The 21,386-nt window shown below is 37.5% G+C and overlaps 1 protein-coding gene across 2 annotated transcripts in view; it reads right to left on the bottom strand.

Moving 5' to 3' along the window:
* The window catches only part of itprid2 (ITPR interacting domain containing 2), an 81,211-nt gene extending 60,327 nt beyond the window's left edge, over window positions 1–20,884 (bottom strand). Inside the window, exons 1-2 of one of the 2 annotated variants that reach the window (XM_046843595.1) lie at window positions 20,732–20,884; window positions 9,847–9,940 (exon numbers count right to left, since the gene is read on the bottom strand). The gene's annotated coding sequence lies outside the window, so the exon portion shown is untranslated. Of the gene's footprint in view, window positions 1–9,846; window positions 9,941–16,113; window positions 16,239–20,731 lie in introns of those variants that run through there. The other variant, XM_046843596.1, reaches the window with a different exon arrangement.
* Window positions 20,885–21,386: the final 502 nt, after the last annotated feature.

Here is a 21,386-nt window from a genome sequence, read left to right as displayed (position 1 = left end):
ATCATGTACCAGGCCTGATAAGCATCCGTTAATGGTTGACTGCATGTTTCGGAGAACATAAAATGTGAGGGCACCAAGTTCACTGTGTGTACTGTACTTTTTACAGATAGTTATACATTCCTTATAGAAATTAATAAAAAAAAACAGTTAAGTTTAGAATCAAGCAATAAAATTGAAATAATAAATTTATTTTATATAGCACCTCTAAAAGTTACATCTCGAACACATTCCAAGCATAAAAATTGGAAATAAAAAAAAAAAAAATAATAATAATAATAAATAAAATAAATAAATCACAGATACATAAAAAATAAATAAAATAAAATAAAAAATCACCTGAAAGCTATCCTTAAAAATGTAAGATTTAAAAGCAGATTTAAAAACACTAAAAGATTCAGCCTGTCTAATCTCAATAGGAAAGAATTCCATGTTCCATGCACAGGAAGAATTCCATGCACAGAAAGAAAAAGCCTGATCACCCATAAATTGTAAACAGGTAGAAGTACAACGCAAAGAACAAAATCAGAGGAGCAGAGATCCCACCTTAGGGGCCAAGTAATGAGGCTCTTTACGATGTAGGCCTTCAAGGTCAGCATAAGAATTTTAAAATCAAAACAGGGAGTCAATGCAATGACTCCAAAACTGAAGAAACATGCTTAAAATTCTTCCAGAATGTCAATTTGGCAAAGAAGTATGGTCTGATTGCTTGGTCAAATGACTATGTACAGGTCAAAGCTATACCACTAGCTAGTTAACTAAAGTTTTAAAAACATGCAACAACATTGATATAATTGTGCAAGATTACAATTATTAACAATATACAATATGTTTAAAGTATAAGGTTGCACACTTTCAAATTTTACAAATGCAATAAAATTAAAGATGGTATTCACACAAATTCGCATGATCTTTCACCACAGACAAGTGCAATTCAGGATGTGCAAAAAAACTGTTTCAACACGGAAACATGCATTAAACAGAGCAGCATTATTCACTCACACACTATGATAATAAATGCCATACCATATGATTTCATACATGCACACTTAAGTATATGGACCCTACAACAGGAAAATAGGAGAAACTACTGTTTACAACAAGTAGCCATAATAGTAAAACCACCTAAAACTGTAGGTCCAACTTGAGCCACCAAAACAGCTCTGACACTTAGACATAGACTCTGAAGATCCATCACAATGTTTGTCCATCACTGAAATCTTTCACATGTTCCTTAAATCTATTTTTGCAGTGTGGAGGGGTATATTTTCCACACTGCACACCACTTTTGGTAGGTACTAATCAATGCATACAACAGCCCATATGACCTAAAGATGCTCAAAGCCCTCACAATGTCCCATTTTTCCTGACTCCAATGCATCAACTTCAAAATCTGACTGTTCACATGATGCCCGAAACATTCCACCCCTTGATAGGTTCAATGCAACAAGATAATCAATGCTATTTAAGTCACATATCAGTGGTTTAGATGTTATGGCTGATCTGTTTTGGTTTTAAAAAAATAAAAATTAAAAATATATAAAAATTGGATTGAGAATCATGATCCCATCATATTTCCTCAAGAATGATAAAGCTCTGTAGGCAATGAACTGCAACCAAACACTTATCAAGAAGGAACTGTCTTTGCTTAGTAGACAGTAGATGCTTGACCTTAAAAAAAAAAAAAAAAACAATTACATGTTTTTCTCCACTTTGGACTCAAACATTTTTTTTTTTTTATTACAAACACTGAAGTGGCAGATCAATAAATCCCGAGTAACTAATGTTCTATTCCTTTTCTCATGATTCCTACTGCATATCAAGAAGGCTTTAATCTAGGGAACATCACATTTTGATGTATTGCTCAGTTATTTTCTCAGGATCACATACAGTTTTTACCACATTACTTACAATAATTCATAAAAATGTATAGTTATTAATGTAAAATAATGTAGACATTAACATATAATTATCAGGTCACAATTCTTTGGAACTGGTCATTTTCTGTCCAAGAACTTTCAAGTAATCTTTTCTTATCCAGCCTAAATGCAAAAATAAACACTTCCCGCCAAAGGAAAATGAAACGTGCAACCGAAAACAACGTCAAACTATTTTTGATCGTGCAAGCTAATGTTACTAGGTTGAAAGGGCGTTATGGCAACAGCCGCTTTCCCGAGCATAACAAGATAAGACTTGTGAAACGTTAAACTAGCCGTCCTGAGGCACGCCTGCTATATATTTTGACTCCCTGAAACAGAAACATGACTCCCAGACTGCAGCCACCCTGACTGACCTTTGCTACCGGCATCATACCCAACTTCAAGCTTCGGTTAAAGTGGCCCACTGACGCACAGCTCTCTATTGTGACATTGTTCAAGGCAGCACGGCTAAAAGCCTTGTAGATACGAAAGACAAATCCCTTCCTGTATCCCTCCCAGAAATCCCTCAGGGATCAATAATGCGTTTATGAAGGAACCAAAAATAGTGCCTTTTTTTAGTAAATCGTTCCGTCTATGCAAAACAATGCAGCATGGATACAACACCAACACCAAGGACCATTCTAATGGTTTTGCATAAAGCACCTGCTTTACCTCAGGGTGTCCACAGAGGAAATATTTTTAGGTGGTAAAGCTTAAAGGAAGTGTGCCCTCGAATAAAATAAAAAAAAAAAAAAACATGCAGAGTTTTCGACGTCTCTCATCTGGATTTGGCAAGAACATGAAAAGAAAAGTCAAGATGGACTTCCTGTCCATGACAAAACACGAAAGGACACTGCCAGAGGGCAAAGCAACTCTGCAATCTTTTTTTTTTTTGTTTAGCTTAAGTGACACAGTGCTTACAATAATGGCACTTTGCGTATCGCTGCCAACGTTTGAGACTTTTTCCGTTTCAGAAAGGCGATGCAAAAAGCGCAAACAAGAAATTCGGTCTATATTAAACCTTAAGAGCCTTAAGTAGATTACAGCTGGTCAGGAAGCACTCCTTCACTATGTTTGAATCGCCTCAGCGTACCAGAGGTTAGGTTCTTTGTCATCATTATTTTGTTCAAAGTTCATAAAACTGTCAGTTGACCCAAGACATTAAGCAGGGTTATTCAAATGGTCATTCTATTGTTAAGTCACTACTGAAGAAATAACCACTTACAGCTAATAATAGAGAATAAAAGGCCTGGATGAGTGACCACGATAATAATTTTATGTAAATACATGAAATACGGAAATAAAATACTAAGAAAATGGAATTTAAGTAAAGTCTTTCTGGGCTAACCAAGAACTTTTGCAAAGGCCAATATTGGAAAAGATCTATTTTTCGCTAATTAAGATGTGCAGTTCATATTAGCTTTTATGATGGCATGCTATACTTTATAGGCAGCTAGCAACAATGGTTGACAAATGATAAATATATTAGCTAACCCACAAGGCACATTAAAGCTTCCCTGTACAGCACAGCACACACAGTTCCTTGTTTAAATTGCTTTATGGCAAGGCAAAAAACATTAACGCTAACAATGTTCTAACCTTTAGCAAGGCTAAAGTTAACATGCTATGTCTATGTCCATGGACTAAGGGAAACAAACAAATATACAATTCTAACTACGTCAACCTTTTGCATTACTAGGTGGATTGTCAGTTTTGTCCAGAATGCAGCAGGCAGAGTTCTCACAAGGTCGAGAAAATATGATCATATAACCCCAATCCCTACACTGGCTACCTGTTAAGTTTCGAATAGAATAGAAACTATTGCTACTTAACTACAAAACATTGAATGGTTTATCTCCCATGTATCTATCCAGTTTTCTAACACGCTACAATCCGTCAAGCTCCTTGAGTTCTCAAAACTCTGGACTTCTAGTAGTTCCTAGAATAGCAAACTTCACTAAAGGCGGTAGATCATTCTCACATTTTTAGCTTCTAAACTGTGAAATAGTCTTCCTAACAGTGCTCGGGGTTCAGACACACTCTCCCAGTTTAAGTGCATATTAAAAACGTATCTTTTTAGCGAATTCTACAATTAAAACACATCACATATCATAAGCTTGTGCTCCACAACATCTGATCACATGTACATGATCAAGTTAATATTTTCTTCTTCTTCCGGCTTCTCCCAGTAGGGGTCACCACAGCAGATCATCCTTCATCATACCCCCCTGTCCTCTACATCTCTTTCACACCAACTACCTGCATGTCTTCTCTCACCACATCCATAAAACTCCTCCTTGGTCTTCCACTTTTCCTCCTTCCTGGTGGCTCCATCCTCAGCATTCTTCTACCAATATAACTCATGTCCCTTCTCTGTACATGTCCAAACCATCCCAATCTCACCTCCCTCACCTCCCTCACCAAAACATCCTACATGGGCTGTCCCTAATAAACTCATTTCTAATCTTGTCCATCCTCATCACTCCCAACAAAAACCTCAACATCTTCAGTTCTGCTACCTCCAGCTTCGCCTGGAGTGTGAATGATCAAGTTAATATAGTAGTAGTTAATATTATGAACCTCTTCACTGCTTCTCTTTCTCTACCCATCCCGAGGCAGCTCCAGTTGTGTCCCACCTCATGAAGAAGTAGAAGACTACCCTACAAACATCCAGGACCATCATATACATACCAGTGAACACTGGAATGGCTTCAGGGTGGATGCAGTGTTTCAGCCAATGTGTGTAGTGCAGCGGGTGGTGGGATAGAGTAGAAGAATGCGCCATAGCTATATCAGTATCTTCAGTTTAAACCTACACACCATGTTTGTGAAGTAAAATAATTCCAGTTTTTCCAACTGATAACTTAAAAACTACTGTGTTTATTGTTTTTGTAATGCCATGCAAATAGCGATGACTTTTTCCATCTAGGGATCAATTTGGGTATGATGAGAAGTTATGGCATCTTACAGAATTTTGACCATGGCAGAGTTCATTAGTTATGTTGTAATGTTCTGTAAGTATTATAGTATTTTCTTTGTTGATACATTTTGGAAGATTCCTACAGATGTACTTTCTGAGTAGAAAAGCTGTCTTTTGTTCTGAAGTGTATTGCAGTCTATTAAAATGTGTTTGTTTTACAGTGAGGACATGTTGTGGGCTCTTTTTCGTTTGGCAGAAAGGCATGTACGAGTCTGGAGTGTTCTTGTATATACAATCTGGTCGTGTCTGGATTCAAAATTAAAGTCGAGGAATTGTCTATGGTTTATAGCTGGGTTGATTTGATGTAGCTTGTTACCTGGTCACATTGCAGTTGCCACTTTTTTGATATATGTACACTTATTTTTGGTTTGAGGTCTAAAGGTGGGATTTGACAATCTTTTGACTCTCATTTTGAAAGCTTCCTTAGCAGCAATGTCTGCCTGTTCATTGCCATACAGTCCTATGTGGCTTGTTATCCAGCAAAAAACAATGGTAAAGTTTTGTCCCTGTTCTAGATATATAATGATTTATCAACCTAGCATTATCTGTTGGTGATGTAATGCTACACACACTGGTCATGAAACATTATTAGGCCACAGAACAAACCCAAACACGACTTTAAAAAAAGTCATTAAGTGCTTTTCCTGTATCATGACCGTAAAAGGTGCAAAGGTGAATGTTTACATACAAGTTTTATCAACGGCTAAATTTGTCCGTGCTTTATCACACAAACACTGTCGAAGAATGCAGGCTTTCCAGACAGTCTCCTTTTACATTAAGTTCAAGTTTTTTTTTTTTTTTTTTTTTTAAATATCATCCACAATGACAGTAATTCATTAAAAAATTAGCTTACTTATGATTTAAGATTACTGGCCACATGTAACCATTAGAAGCTCTTTCAGCTTACCTACTTGCAACAACACTGATATCTGATGAAGTCTTTCATGCATTAATGCTGTAGAATATCACTAAAGAATGAGAAAACGTCAGTAATAGTAGTATGAGCCCAGTATTAGTGGTATGCTTTGGCCATGTTGTAACAACCTGAATCATAGACCTTATTCTTCTTCAATTTTGAATTTTTTTGAGTCTTGCTTTACACTCGGCAGCTCCCCATTAACTGTTTGGCATGTGCATTATCTCGCTGTGTTTCTGCTCAGTAGCACACTTTGTATTCAGCACATGGTGTTACTTCGCACCCAGAACAGGGCCCAGGCATGCAGAGGAAGTCGTGAGCCAGGAAAACACACACACACACACACACACACACACACACACACAAACAAACAAACAAACAAACCAACCATTGGAATGCTCTTTGGCTTTATGAGCAGTAAATAAAAGGCCAAACTACATAAAAAGGCCATGGATTTCTAAAGATAAGTGATATTGAAATATGATATCTTAAAATATTAACCCTATCATAAGGAACTGATTTATACACTTTTTTTTTTTTCTTTTCTAAAGAAGTAAATAAATTGTCTGCATGTCAGTATGCCAGAAATAATCAAAAACAATCAGTGAATTAAATGAATAAATTATCTATCCAACATCCTATCTGAATATTGTAACATTTTGGTAGAAATATTTGTAGAAATATGTGGAAAGAAAAGACCTTTGCCTTCATAATTGACTGAAAAGTACATATATCAAACCAGCTACTTATTACATTGTGTTTGAGGTTTGAGATTGAGGTTCTAAAATACAGAAATAAAAAAAATACAAAAAATGTTTGTGTTTGTTTGAGGTTGTCACATTTATTTAAGAAAGAAATACACCTTTACCTTTATAATTGACTGAAAAGTAGAAATATACAATCAGATACGTACTATGATGGAGTTGATTGATTGAAGTTATAAAGTTGCAAGTAAATACATTTTATACACATACACGTAATATTATATAAATATATAAATATCTATAAAATGTTAAGCTTAAAGTTCTTGTTTAGAAATGTATAGACACACACACACACACACACACACACACACACACACACACACACACACACATTTCTAACCAAGAACTTTGTGCATGTGCCAATATTGGAGGAGATGTATTGTTCAAACTCCACACCAGGTACCAGTTAGACCTATTAAGATACATAATATTGATTAATTTTTTTTTTGTCACAGTATACTATGCTTTGCATAACAAAACAACACTTTACTATACTAAACACAAAGCAAATAAAACTACCATGTGCTGTCCGGGTCCTTATTTAGATTGCTCCTTTCTTTAAATATGACAAGGAGGACACAATGAAGTCAATCATGTTCTGTGCTATGGACTGATATATTAGATGTGGAAATCATCATGACCAATATTGTGAAGTCGTGAAGAAATTTTATTTGTAGTGTGATTCGGTAATTTTCTCCTTTATAGATAGATCGATAGTCAGCAAGTCATTGAGTGAACATGCTACATGACCATGGAGAAACAAACCGTTATACTAGTTGCCAAACAGAAACTCAATATTAATTATTATGCATAAAACTGTTTTGTCTGCTAACAAAATGCAAACAGCTTTATAACCAACTGAAAATGACAAAAGTCTTATCAGCTACTTGTTGTTGTGATGGATTGCAGTTATAAAGTGCAGATATATAATATAATATTGGTCATCATGATCTCCACCTGTAATATAGAAGTCCATCTGAAATCTAAAGATATTATGATATCAGAATTTACAATTTCTGTTGAAGCCACACATCTACATATGCAGTTTTTAGACAGCTAATGCTAATGTTGCATACGCATCATCAGGGTGCTCCATTTCTTTCAGTAACATGAACTCTACTCTTTTTAACGTAAACACATTCCCTATAAACAAATATATTTCCAAGCAACAATACAGACGCAGAAAAAGAATCCAAAGCCTTTTATTTAAACTACACCCAGTTTTGTGGTGAAATGATTCATTAGTATCTAAGAAGTGTGCCTCGTTTATCAAGCTGAATACAAACAGATATTGAATAATATATAATATTGGGAGACCCCGAGTTATTTTTCCAGCCATATGTGGTTCATTCTCAAACTGCTATCACAAATTTAGAGGCACACAAATTTACAGGATTTCTGTGGATGTTGTAGCGTAGAACGTTCCTTCACTTGAACTAGGAAAACCCAAACCTGCATGACGAAGCCCCTGTGCACAAAGCCAGCTCCATGAATATATGTTTTGCATGGGTTGGAGTGGAAGATCTCCTGCTATAGAGTTCTGACCTCAACCCTATTGAACACCTTTGGGATGAATGTGAACGCTGACTGCACCCCAGACCTCCTCACCTCACCTACATCACTACCTGACTTTACTAACACCCTTCAAGTCAAGTGAAGAAGTGAAGAAGCTTTAGGCGTCATTTCAACCATATAGCTGACGCAGTACACAGTGAAATGAGACAACCTTTCTCCAGAACCCTGGTGCTACATAAAAACGACATAAAGCCACATAAAGTGCATTGTGTGCAACCTAGGGCAAACAGTGCAAGACAAAAGACATACAGGATTCTTGTGGCTGAATGAGCACAAAAGTGCCACAAAAGCACCACAAAAGCGCCACAAAATCTAATGGAACATCTTCCCAAAAGAGTGGAGGTTAATATAAAAGCAAATGGGGACTACAAGTGGAATGAAATGTTCAAAAAGCACATACCAATCTTATGGGCAGGTTTAGGCAAAATTGTTAATTTAAAAATAATAATAAAAATGGACATATAGGTCTATCTACCTGCGTCTTGCTGTAAACTAGTAAACACAGCTAACGATAGAGAAGAGAGACGCTTTGAAGTGTCTGCAAACATGTGCAGTGTATTAAAAAAAAAATGTGGTAAAACTGCATTGTTTTTCTTGTGTCACATATGTATGGCCCTTTCACACAGAGAGGCAGACGAATAAGACAAAATCAGCCCTGAAGGCAGTATGCGTGAGACAGTGAGAATTTATGGTGTGGGTGTGTGTGTGCGCATGGAGACAGGGCCATGAGTGCTACACCATGTCCTGTACAACTATTAGCATAACACTGTTTAATCATTAGCCTGACGAGGTCAGCATTGCCCAGGGCTTTAGGCTGAGCAATGGGAAAAAATGCATATGGATAGCTTGAGCACAAAACCCCTCGAAACACTTCCTAGACAAAGTGTCATGAACACAACCAGGTCTCTCCTTTGATTAACGAGTATATCATAGAGCAAGAACACACACACCCACACACACTTGTGATGAATATCAATAAAACAAGCAACGAAGGGGAGCTGGCTGAAATCCCAGGAACACTACGTCAGCACGGGACACGATTATAAAGCAGATGTGACCGAATGTCCGAGCACAGCACAAAAACAAAAGCAGAACCATCAGATTCAGATCCACAACCAATATTTAGAATATGACAAGATCTTACGGATCTCCTTTTGCCTCACACTGTGGTTCAATATTGGTCTTGGAAGGGGAGAAAAAAAAAAAATTTAGGTTCTGTTTAGATAAACGTTCTCATGATTCAAAATGTCATGAGATTAAATCAGTATGGAAACCTGGAAAAACATTATGTGAGCTTTAAACGGGGGCAAAGAGATGCGTTTGAGCAGTTATATTGTGATTTTATATATATATTTATTTATTTTATATAAAATTTGGTCATTTTCCTGTTTTCCACCTGATGCAAAAAAAAAAAACCTGACAGCCAATTATGAATTATGGGAATTATAATGAATAAAAACACCTTTCATATCAAACTACATTGAATCACCTTAATTACAATATCTGCACCTGCCACATCAATCAGCAGAGTATCAGGGTGAACGAGGTGTGGTGCAGCACGGCTGAAGATAAAAAGTCTTAATTTCTACCTAATTCATACAAGCAACGTGTCGAAAATCTGAATTCACAAAAGCCGAACGATGAAACATAGGCTTTATGCTGGCTATGATATTTTCAGAAAAAAAAAGTGCTTACCTGTTTATTTGTGGATCTTCACATCAGTACTTGTTTATGCTCGATTCTGGTGTTGACTTATTTTCTATAGCAGCACGTCTGTGAGTAGATCCGGCTATAAGGCAAATCACAGACCTGTATTAATTTGCATGTTTGAATACATTAATCATTTCTATAGTAACTGTTACAGAAATGGCAGTTTGCAGAAGTTGTTTCAGGGACATTAGGGCTGAAATACACAATCTGGATGAAACTACTGGGACACCTGACTTTTCCAGCCATATGTAGTTCTTCTCCGAACACAAAATTGGAGGCACACACTTGCATAGGAAGCCTTTGGGTGCAGTGGATTTACAGTTTCCCTTCACTTGAACTAGGAGACCCAAACCTATTCCAGCATGACTAACCCTATGCTTTACATGAGTTTAAATGGAAGATCTGCTATACTGAACACCTTTCGAATGATTTGGAACACTGACTACACCACAGGACTCCTCACCCTACATTTAATTTTTCATTTGTATACCGCTTTTAACAATGGACAGTGTCTCAAAGCAGCTTTACACAGAAAATGTGGAACAGGTTAAAAGAAACCAGACTCAAGAGGGAACTCATCCTCATCTGGGTGGCACAGGATGTCCATTTTTTTTTTACAGATAAACGATGTTGAGGTGTGCAGTGGTGATCAAACACAAACTGTAGTCCTGATTCAGTGTAGCAGACTGTTGACATTAACTACAGTCCAAATCCATCCTCAAAGCTCCTGTGTTACTCTGTAATTTCATGGATTCCCAAGCCATAGATGTGAAACTATCCCCAGCTGCTCAGAGTGGCCTCTAATCGAAGAGAACACCATCCAGTGGCAGGCCGGGACGAAGCAGGCATTCAAGGTGAGGAACAGGAACAGTGGTCACTGTTACCTCAGGAGATTGTTCAACTCAACGTTCATCAGTACCTGACTTTAGTAACTCTTTTGCCTGAATGAGCACAAATCTCCACAAGCACACTCCAAGATCTAGAGGAACATGTGGTCGAATCTTATGGTCAGGTGTCCACAAAACATTGTCCATCTAGTTTACATCAAAATTATCCGTATATAGAGAGGTTATTAGAGGTCAAAGTTTTAAAGCGGTGTAGATAGTGGAAAATAAAATGAAATAATAATAAATAAAAACGCACGTACCAAAAATCTGATAACTGAAAATAGAAATAGATTCTTGCACACTCGTTTTAATGTTGACTTAAAATTCAATCTGTCTCAGAGAAACACAAGCTCTGACTCAATATCATCAAGTATTGCTTCTGCTAGTACATACAAGTTTCCGTTTTCAGCAACGAGCAGCCTTTAATAAGGAGAAGCTTTTACACGTCACATATACGCTACGGCACAGTGTTAGACAGTTCAAGTTAAAGCCATGATACAGCACCCCTGAAGCAGAGATAGGTCCCGACCTCCGACCTCTAACAATAGAGCTACCACTTCCCATATCATGTCATGTATTTTTCCTGGGAATCAGTTGTGAGTGGCTGTGATGAACACATATGCATAAGCATACCCTTGCATCATACTATATTACGTAAAATAGGTAATTACAGAGTATCATTCACTAGTTGTTTCCAGTTTACTAGCTATCTTTTACATTCTTGGGATGTACAGTCATTTTGGAAGTTTTTGTTTTCAATCACATCACATTTTCTTCAAAACCAAGCAACCCTAATGGGTGCATGCCAATGTAACCATAAACAGATAAAAAGCATAACATGTCATTCCTTAGTATCAAAATTTTTGTTGTCAATTAGTTTGAATAAACACTGAAAATCCATTTCTGGGACATACCAGAAACAGTCCTTCACGTCAGGTCATCACTACCGAGTTGATTCAGCCGACGTGTCATAAACTTTCACCTTCATGCCACGGTATATTTCTGTACTATATCATTACCTGTTTCTAAAAATGTTTTGCACAAATCAAATGCCTGTGATGCATGTTTACTTCTCACGTCACTCAGTCTTTTGTTCTTCTGCACCATGGCATGCATGGACTAGGTATTTAAAGCCTGCCTGCAGAATGTATTGATGGCGTCACTTCCTTTTAAACCCACAAAGCATTTTTGTGTCAGATTATTACTTACATCCGTGTTTGCTTTCACATTTTAGCAATTGTTTTTTTACTTTTTGTTTTGTTTTTTTGACACTCTGTCCACTTCCTCTTAAAGCGGTCAGGCTAAGCTGCTTTTGCTGAAGACGCTCGACTTCCTGTGAACAAGCTTTTCCAGCACATGAATAGTCATAAAACACTGAGAGCTAACATGACTCAAGGAGGAGAAATAAACCGGGCAGGACGAGCATGCCCTAGAGTTTTCACTGATCCTCCCACGTGATTGCGTAGTGTCTCTTTTCCTGCAGGTCAAAAGGTCAATTCCAACTCCAAGTGTGCTAAAGATGAGCCATCAGAAATCCACTGCCCGGTGATCCCTGACCTTCAGGGCTGTCTAAAACTGCTGTAAACACAGACTTCCTGTCTTGCTAAAACACACCAATGTTTAATGGGAATGATTTGCTCTTACTGCTCACATTTTCCGAATTAGGATCAGAGAGATAATGATGCTTTTGGATTGTTTGGACTGGTTTAACACTGCATTTTGTTTTAACGCTAAATGAAAACATGCTCAAAAAAAACTTGCATATACTGATAAAAACAGCCAAAATACACTAAAGAGACTAAAGTTTGTGGACATTTAGTCCCCATTTTGTACATTTAGTCCCCATTTGCCATAATAATACCCTTCAATCTTCTTTGACTAAAAGACAGGAGGCAGAGCTGGAGGTAGCAGAGCTGAAGACGTTGAGATTTCCGTTGAGAGTGACGAGGATGGACAGGATTAGAGTGAGATTATACGAGGGACCGTGCATGTAGGACGTTTTGGGGACAAAGTGAAAGAAGCGAGATTGAGATGGTTTGGACATGTGCAGAGGAGGGACATGGGGTATATCAGTAGAAGAATTCTGAGGATGGAGCCTCCAGGAAGGAGGAAAAGAGGAAGACCAAGGAGGAGGTTTATGGATGTGGTGAAAGAAGACATGCAGTTAGTTGGTTTGAAAGAGGCAGATGTAGAGGACATGGTGGTATAGAGACAGATGATCTGCTGTGGCAACCCCTAATGGAAGGTAGAAGATACCCTCCAATCTTCTGGGAAGATGTTCCACTAGATTTTGGTGTGTGCTTGTGGAAATTTGTGCTCATTCAGACACAAGGGTGTTAGTGAAGTCAGATACTGATGTAGGTGAGGTGAGGAGGCCTGGGGTGCAGTCAGCGTTTTAATGAATCATGCTTAATAGGGTTGAGGTCAGAGCTCTATCATCGAAAATCTTCCGCTCCAACACAGGTAAAGCACATCTTGATGAAGCTGGCTTTGTACACAGGGGCATTGTCATGCTGGAACACGTTTGGGTTTTCAAGCTCAAGTGAAGGGAAATGTAATGCTACCGCATCCAAAGATACAATTGTATGCCTCCAATTTTGTGTTTACAGTTTGGGAGCTTGTTATCAGGCCCTTGACAGATTCAGGTACAACAAATATGACTTACTGCTAAATATTATATATATATATATATATATATATATATATATATATATATATATATATATATTTGTACACCCAGTACTGTTAAATGTTACAATTATAATTATTATGATTTTACTTTAGCATACAGGTAGACAATATAAAGTATTTCCTCATTTCTATTTTTCCCCCCAACAAATTCACTGCAGCGAAAATAAATACGCAACTGGCGACACAGGAGAGTCTAACAAGGACATGTGTAATTCTTGCTCATTTCCTGACCAACGATATGTTCTTAAGACCAACAAACGCTTCATATTTGCCATTTGGGCGTGGCCCATTTTATCTTTAGGGGAAATTACAAAGAAGGCTGGACAGTTGTATGATTATAATATTGACACTGTTGTAAATGAGATTATCATACAGTTTTCTGAGATAGCATAAGCAGCGTCTATACTCTAGTAACATTTATGATCTCTGACAGGAAGTAGCGAAACTTGTGAAATGTGGAAATTTTGCAATCGTTTTACCGAGCAATTTGTTAACAATTTTGGTCTTGCACCGACTTTGTAAAAGAAACCTATACATCATACATATCTAGATGTTTTTAAGTGTCATACTTTTTACATCAGTCTTAATGTGATTGATGATTTAATCTGTTAGTTGAAGTGAAATTCACTACTTGCTTTTTTTTCTACAAAATACAGAAAAAGATGGCAAAAGGCAACCAAATGAAACCCAAATAATATTAATTTTATCAAATACAATACCATTTGTCATGATGAGATTTACTTTTAGAATCAAGGAAATCTTTTGCCAAAAAATGCTGAACAACTGCATCTTAGATAAAAGAATATAAATGAAAAATAAAACCTAATGAGGTTACAATCATTAATTTGTGAATATTTTAACATTTGGCAGACACCCTTATCCAGAGCGACTTACATTTCATGTTATTTTTATACAACTCAAGGGCCCAGCAGTAGCAGCTTTGTGGTGGATTTGAACTCACAAACTTTCGATCAGAAATCAAACATCTTAACCACTAAACTACCACTTCCATTTTTTTTCATATCCCAGCTGGCCAGGAAGCTTTGGATCTGAACTCAGGTTCAACCATGGTACAACACCCCTGGAGCAGATAGGGTTCAATGCCTTGTTTAAAGGCCCAAAAGGGGTTTGAACCCCCGACCTTCTGATCAGTAACCCAGAGCCTTAACCACTGAAATAATTAGAAATGGCTGTTAGCACATCACCAACTAAATATTTAATAAATTTAATTAATTATTTAATTGAACATTTATTTTGCTTCATATTATAATTTAGTATTTAAGTAATAGGGTTCAATGAAACGAACAAACAAAAAAAACTGGCAACAAAAGTGAGTACACCCTAAGTGTGTCCAAAGTGTCAATATTTTGTCGGAGCACCATTGTTATGTAGCGCTGCCTTTATCCTCCTGGGCATGGAATTCACCAGAGCTGCACAGGTTGTTGCTGGGATCCTCTTCCACTCCTCCATAATAACATCACTGAGCTGCTGGATGTTGGACACCTGGCGCTTCTCCACCTTCCGCTTGATGATGCCCCACAGGTGCTCAGTAGGGTACAGGTCTGGAGACGTACTTGGCCACTCCATCACCTTCACTTTCTGCTTCCTCACATGCTGACTATCTGAGCCAATCAAGTTTATCTTAGTCTCTTCAGGCCACAGGATATGGACAGGTCGTTGCAGTGTGCAGCATATGGCCTGAGCACTGACAAGCGAACCTTCCACTTCTGAAACATCTAAAGCAATGCTGCAGCACTCACGCGTCTGTTCACTTTTTAGATGGACCCTTGCAAAGTCTGTTCTGAATCCTCTGCATGACCCTGGACAATGTACTGTAACTCAGTATCAGGGTGTTATGGATCTTCTTATAGCCTCGACCATCTTTGTGGAGATCAACAATTTTACTTCTTAAATCCTCAGAGATTCTTTGCCATAAGGTGCCATATTGAACATCTAGTGGTCAGTATGAGAGAATTGTACTCAAAGCACCAAATTTCATCTTCTCTAATACAAGATACACAAATACACAAAGTTTTTGTCCTGTCAAGCAGACAAAAACAACATAACAGCTGTTATCACTTAGGGTGTACTCACTTTTGTTGCGAGCTATTAATACAATAATGGCTGTATGTTGAGTTATTTTTAGAGCACATTAAATGTGTACTGCTACACAAGCTGCACATTGACTTCTCTAAAAAAAATATATCCAAGTTTCATTTCTGTAGTATTGTCCCTTGAGGAGATACTAAAATAGATGCTGAAATGCGAGTTACTTTTGTGAAATACTGTACACACACACACACACACACACACACACACACACACACACACACACGATGTATGAAATGATGTATATGAAAATGCCTAAAAATACCCACAATGCTGATGTAAAAGCATACAGATGCATAAAAGCTGTAGGTTTCAGAAAGGTTTCACAGGAAATGACATCAGTACATTCTAAAAGACTAACGCTAAAAACCTTTTTCCACACATACCACAGAACCGATTTAAGAAAAGGCGTGTGCACCTTGAAAACATCCTTCCTCCCCTATGTAGCAGCACATGGCACTGTAGTCATACAGTGTCACCGGGTCAAAAAGCCTCTACACACGTGTCCGAAACACCTGCCACAACACGTCAAAACGATCCCCAAACCCGGCAAAACGTTACTTACAGACAGATAACGTAATCCCCTTTCTTTTCAGGTTGACGCGAGGGCTCGTGAGGCGCATCGGCCCGTCTCCTGTTTCAGCTGCTTTCACTCGGGAGAGAGCAGCAACTCGTAGCCAAACATGCTTTCACAATCGAGGCAAGAATGTAGAAACCCATGTGACACTGTGTCAGATCCACCCATGTTAGCTCAGCAAGTAACGCACGCACAATTCTGCCCACACACTCTCTCACACACACACACACCTGGACACAGTTATTTGAAGCAGCTCATAAGACAGCTGCACAGCGTCCTGCTTTTCCAACGTCAACAGTGGAAAATCTGGAGAAGACACAATGAACCGAAGCAAGTCACTAATTTAATTAATCAAATTAAAAGGAACGCGTTTTGCAGAATCGTAATGGGTTTTCACGTACCTGTAAGCTACAGGTTTCAGAGGAGTGCGCCAGCAAAATAAACACAAGGACAAATGCAAACAACTTCCTCGTGAGTGCAGTGTTTGGAACACAAGCCTATAGATCGTAAAGCGTTTATTTCCATGTGCTCTCACGCGAACACACCCAAGCATTATTTAACTCCTGAGTACTATAAGAAGGCAAACAAATTAAATTAAATGTATGGCAAAGCCAATTTGTTCAGTGCGGTCACCGTGACGAGGTGTTCATTTTGCAAGAGAGAAGTGAAAAGTTCACTTCAGGCTACAGTGCTGAGACTTTTTGATATGGGGCGATCGCTCATTCTTGATGCTTTGGCTTGAGAAGTGTCAAATCTGCACCGCTTGAGTTTCCTGTTCTCTTTTAGCCATGACTTCTTCGCACCTCTGACGATGTTCCCATCCAGAGAAAAATCACCTCCGTCAACAATACACAAAAATATTTGAAAAAGTGTGTTATTCACACTTTTCAACCGTCTCAAAGCGGCTTCACAGAGTCAAATCAGTTATAAAGTTGTATAAAGGAACGTATACGTTAAGTGCCGATTATCTTTTTCCTTATACAGACGTTCCCCACTTTACGAACTTCCGCGGACACGAACAAACCTGTCCTCAAAGTGAAATTTGTGGTCGAAAGAATTCTAAAGGGAGGAGATCCGCCGCGAGCTAGCCGTCAAGGTGGAGGAGCGTCTGTAATTGTAAATTAATTCCTAATGAGCGAATGACATACGTTTGTAGAAGCGGTCTGAACACCTACACTTGTAACCATGGAAGTAAGTGGAACAACTGAATTTAATGTTAATTCATTCCTACTGTACCAAATGTGCTTGAGATCAATTTAAAATAAAAATCAGCACATTCAGGATATATGTTCAGCATTTCGAGGCATCAGTCTCAAAGTGAAACTTCAAATCTCTTATTCTCACATAGAAGTCCACAATTTAGTCAAGTCCTACCCAAAAAAACACCCCTCAAACCTCAAAAAGACTCAAATCTAATATAGATCTTTTTAAATACAGCACTGACTCCTCCAAGTCAAATCCAGGCTCACTAGGACACTACCAGACTTAAATCCAAGTCAAATCTTCAACTCTAAAATCCAACTTTATTCACATCAGAAGGTGCGATATGGCACAATTACCATTATTTATACATTTATGGTCACACTATCTAAAAGCATTTGAATTCTGCACAGGTTTTCCAGAAAAATGGCAGGATTGCAATCTTCTTGGTGACCTGCATGATTACGACAACATATTGTTTTATACACAAACCAAAAAAAAACATCTGTAAACAGTGTCAGGTTTATGTACAATTTTGTCCCACTAGATATGAATTTAAAAAGCTATATTTTTTCTACTGTATATTAGAAAAGCATACCATGATGTAATTTATCAAGATTGTTTGTTGCTGTATCACCCAATTATCTCAAAGTGTGCCTCTGCAGAATGGCTTTACAATAATAAATTAAAGCTATAGTTGGGCAGTTCGAAGAACAAACAGAACTGTTTATGTAGCCAATTGACACGTCAAGTATAAAGCAATTTTTTTACCATTTTATTATATAAGAAAGCACGTTTTCATTATTACTCCAAGCCTCCTAGCTGCTTAATAGAAGACAGAAAGCACATTGTTTTAGAGGACAGGTAGTGAACGCGTGTCCGTGTGTGTTGAATTACACTTTCACACCAAATCTTTACCATGACAGATTATTTGCGATTCATTTAATGACTTTAGCTAAAAATATCACAGAGTTTTTCCTTGGAACCCTCGGCCACTCCCTTACCAAAGACCTGTTGCCACTACATGTTTTTCCTGTAAACTCAACAAGCCTCTCCCACTCGTTTGCATTCTCCGTGTTTTTCCTCAGTCTCATGTCCACTACCTTACATGAAATTTACCTGAAGGACACTGACTCTACACCCGACACCTGAAATACAGAGCTTTTGTATCACATGCCATCGATCCAATCAGGTCCTGTAGCATAATATAGCAGGCCACTTAAAATCTTCCATTCCAAACATATCTTCATGTAGTTGGCTTTGTGAACATTGTCCTGCTGGAACAGGGTTTTAGGTCTTCCAGTTCAAGTTAAGGGACAATGCAATGCTCCAGCATCCAAAGATGTTCTAGACAATTGTGTGCCTCCAATTTTTGGGGAATAAATGCATATGGTCTAAAGATCCATGTACAAATATATCACATTTCAGTAGTGAATGGTGGTGCATTCTGTATTTATATTATAGTAATAGTATTTGTATTGATAAAATCTAATGCAGTTGTGAAACCACCCAGGAAACTGATTACTTCATGTAACGACTCACAATATTGCAGCATATAAATATTGCCCCATCACCTAATAATAATAATAATAATAATAATAATAATAATAATAATAATAATAATAATAATAAGACAGCAAAAAAGCAAGGATCAATAAAAGCCATCGACCCTGGAAAACTTCCTGTGCCAACAAACAAAGTTTCGCACCAACACTGCTGACTCCTTCCATAAATACTGATCACTCAATTATACCCATTTCCTAATCCATTAATGAGGATCGTCCACCACACATGTCCCAGTGCCAGTTGTTCCGATAGAATCAGAATGAGGTATTCAATGAATATAAACTCTGAATGAGAACGAATTTATACCTCCTTATCATTCAGAGTCATGTTTTAAACAAAACTCAGCTTTTCTTTGAGACGTGTCCACTAATAGGCACTGGAGGGTACAAGCTTCCATTTCATGCAAGCTACACAAGCAACACACATCAACACACACCACGAGAAGTCCAGGTGACTGAGCATTTGTGAGGAATCACAATCACAAGCTGTGCTGTTCCTCCTACATTTCATGTAAAACACTTGGGGAAGGTGATAAGTGGTGCACCACTGATTTATATAAGTTGGCAAAAGAAACATACTGGATATATGAGCATTAAATCAAACAGCTGGGAAATATTACACTTCAAAAACCGGTGCATTTACAGGTAGCACAGGAAAAGCCCCAGATATCATTTAAACAATAAGTGAGTTTACAAAACAGTTACATAAAAATTTAATCTACGGTTTTTGTTTTTTTTTGTTACATTTTGCAGCGCATAAAAAAACATTTTACTGAAGAGAATCACATTTTAAACGTTTGTATTTTAAAATTTTGTGGAACAGTTTTATCAGACAATCATTAATTTATTGCTTGTTTTGCACTTGTTTGCAGAAAAACCTAATGGTGATATGTATTTATGTATGTATTAATGTTTCACATTTTGTGGTATAATTTCCTTCAAAATCAAACATGTATTTATCCATGCATCCATCACAATTATCTATCGGGTTTATCCATTTATTTATTTAATTTATCCATTTATTTATTTATCCATTTATCCTTCCATCTATCCATTTACTTATCTATCTATCGGAGGACGGTTGCAATTTTCTGGTACAGATTTAGCCAAAAAAATACATGTAATTGCTACACAGTCGGATTTTTCATGAATTAATTTATTTACACAATTATTTTTACTTAATTTATTCATGCATTTATTTATCTTATTTATTTTTTAAGCAGATTTTTTTTAGCAAAAAAATTTATAAATAAATTTAAAAAACCTACATAATTGCTTCATGGTCAGATTTAAAGATTTTTTTATTTCTTTATACATTTATTTATTTTATTTATACATTTATTTATCTATTTATGTTTAGTGCGGTTGCAATTTTTGTGGCCTATAGTACACATAAATAAATCCTTTATGTTCGGGTTTTGTGATTTTAATTATTCATGCATTTATTGATTTTTATTTCAACATGCATTTTTACTTTTGTTGTTGTTCATTTTCCTGGCAAAACATATGCATTGTAACAAGATAAAATAACCAAATATTTTCTTTCCCTTTTTTTGCGGCAGGGATTATTTTTCTCCAAACAAACAAAACAAAAACAAAAAAGCAAACAAACAAAAAAGCCCCGAAAAATTACAAAAGTCTCAGCACATGAGCAACACATGCAAAACGACGAAGTAAAGTAAACAAACATGAAGCACACGATATAGAAATATAAAGTATCCATGCAGAATAAACAGATGTGCATGCAGTAACATTGTGTTGCAAAATACAGCAGGACACATTTATTAATACATTTACTGATACAAGTTTGTCTGCACAAACACAAGAAGAAACAATCTCACCATGATGAAAGGAGGAATCGGCGTCTCACACACACACACACACACTCCGAGCTGTACCGTGGCATCTGCAGGAAGAACTGGGCAGAGGGGAAAAAAGTTTCCCAAAAACTTCGTCAAAACTACTATAAGATTTCCTCTTCCGGAGAAACACGCAGGCAGCAGGCCAAACGGCGACCTGGAGAATAGAAAAGTGCACTACATTAAGTGCTCTTTAAATGGCTCCCTACGCCCTATGTAGTGTACTGGGTGTCCAATAGGTTGCAAGAAGAGATGAAGCCCAGTATAGTAAGGGCGGGTCAGGTGGAAAAGTACTCCTAGTGTGCAGCCTGCTGGGGGAATTGGGGAATTAACAACCCTCTGGAAATGATTTCTTCTTGCCCTTCCGGCTGCTCACGTTAGGGGTCGCTACAGAGTCATCAGTCTCCTTATCACTCATTTGCATCATTTTAACCAGGCACATGCATGTCTTCTCTCACCACATCCATTAACCTCCTCCTTGTTCATTCCGCTTTTCTTCCTAAGTGCCTGCTCCACCCTCAGCATTCTTCTACCGATATACCCCATGTCCCTCTTCTGAACATGTCCAAAACATCTCAATCACCTCCAAAACTTCTTACCTATAATAAACTCAGGTCTAAATATGTCAATCAACAAA

Source organism: Silurus meridionalis, chromosome 3 (genome assembly GCF_014805685.1).
Source record: "Silurus meridionalis isolate SWU-2019-XX chromosome 3, ASM1480568v1, whole genome shotgun sequence".
Lineage (NCBI taxonomy): Eukaryota > Metazoa > Chordata > Actinopteri > Siluriformes > Siluridae > Silurus > Silurus meridionalis.
This window is presented reverse-complemented; position numbering and strand designations above follow the sequence as displayed.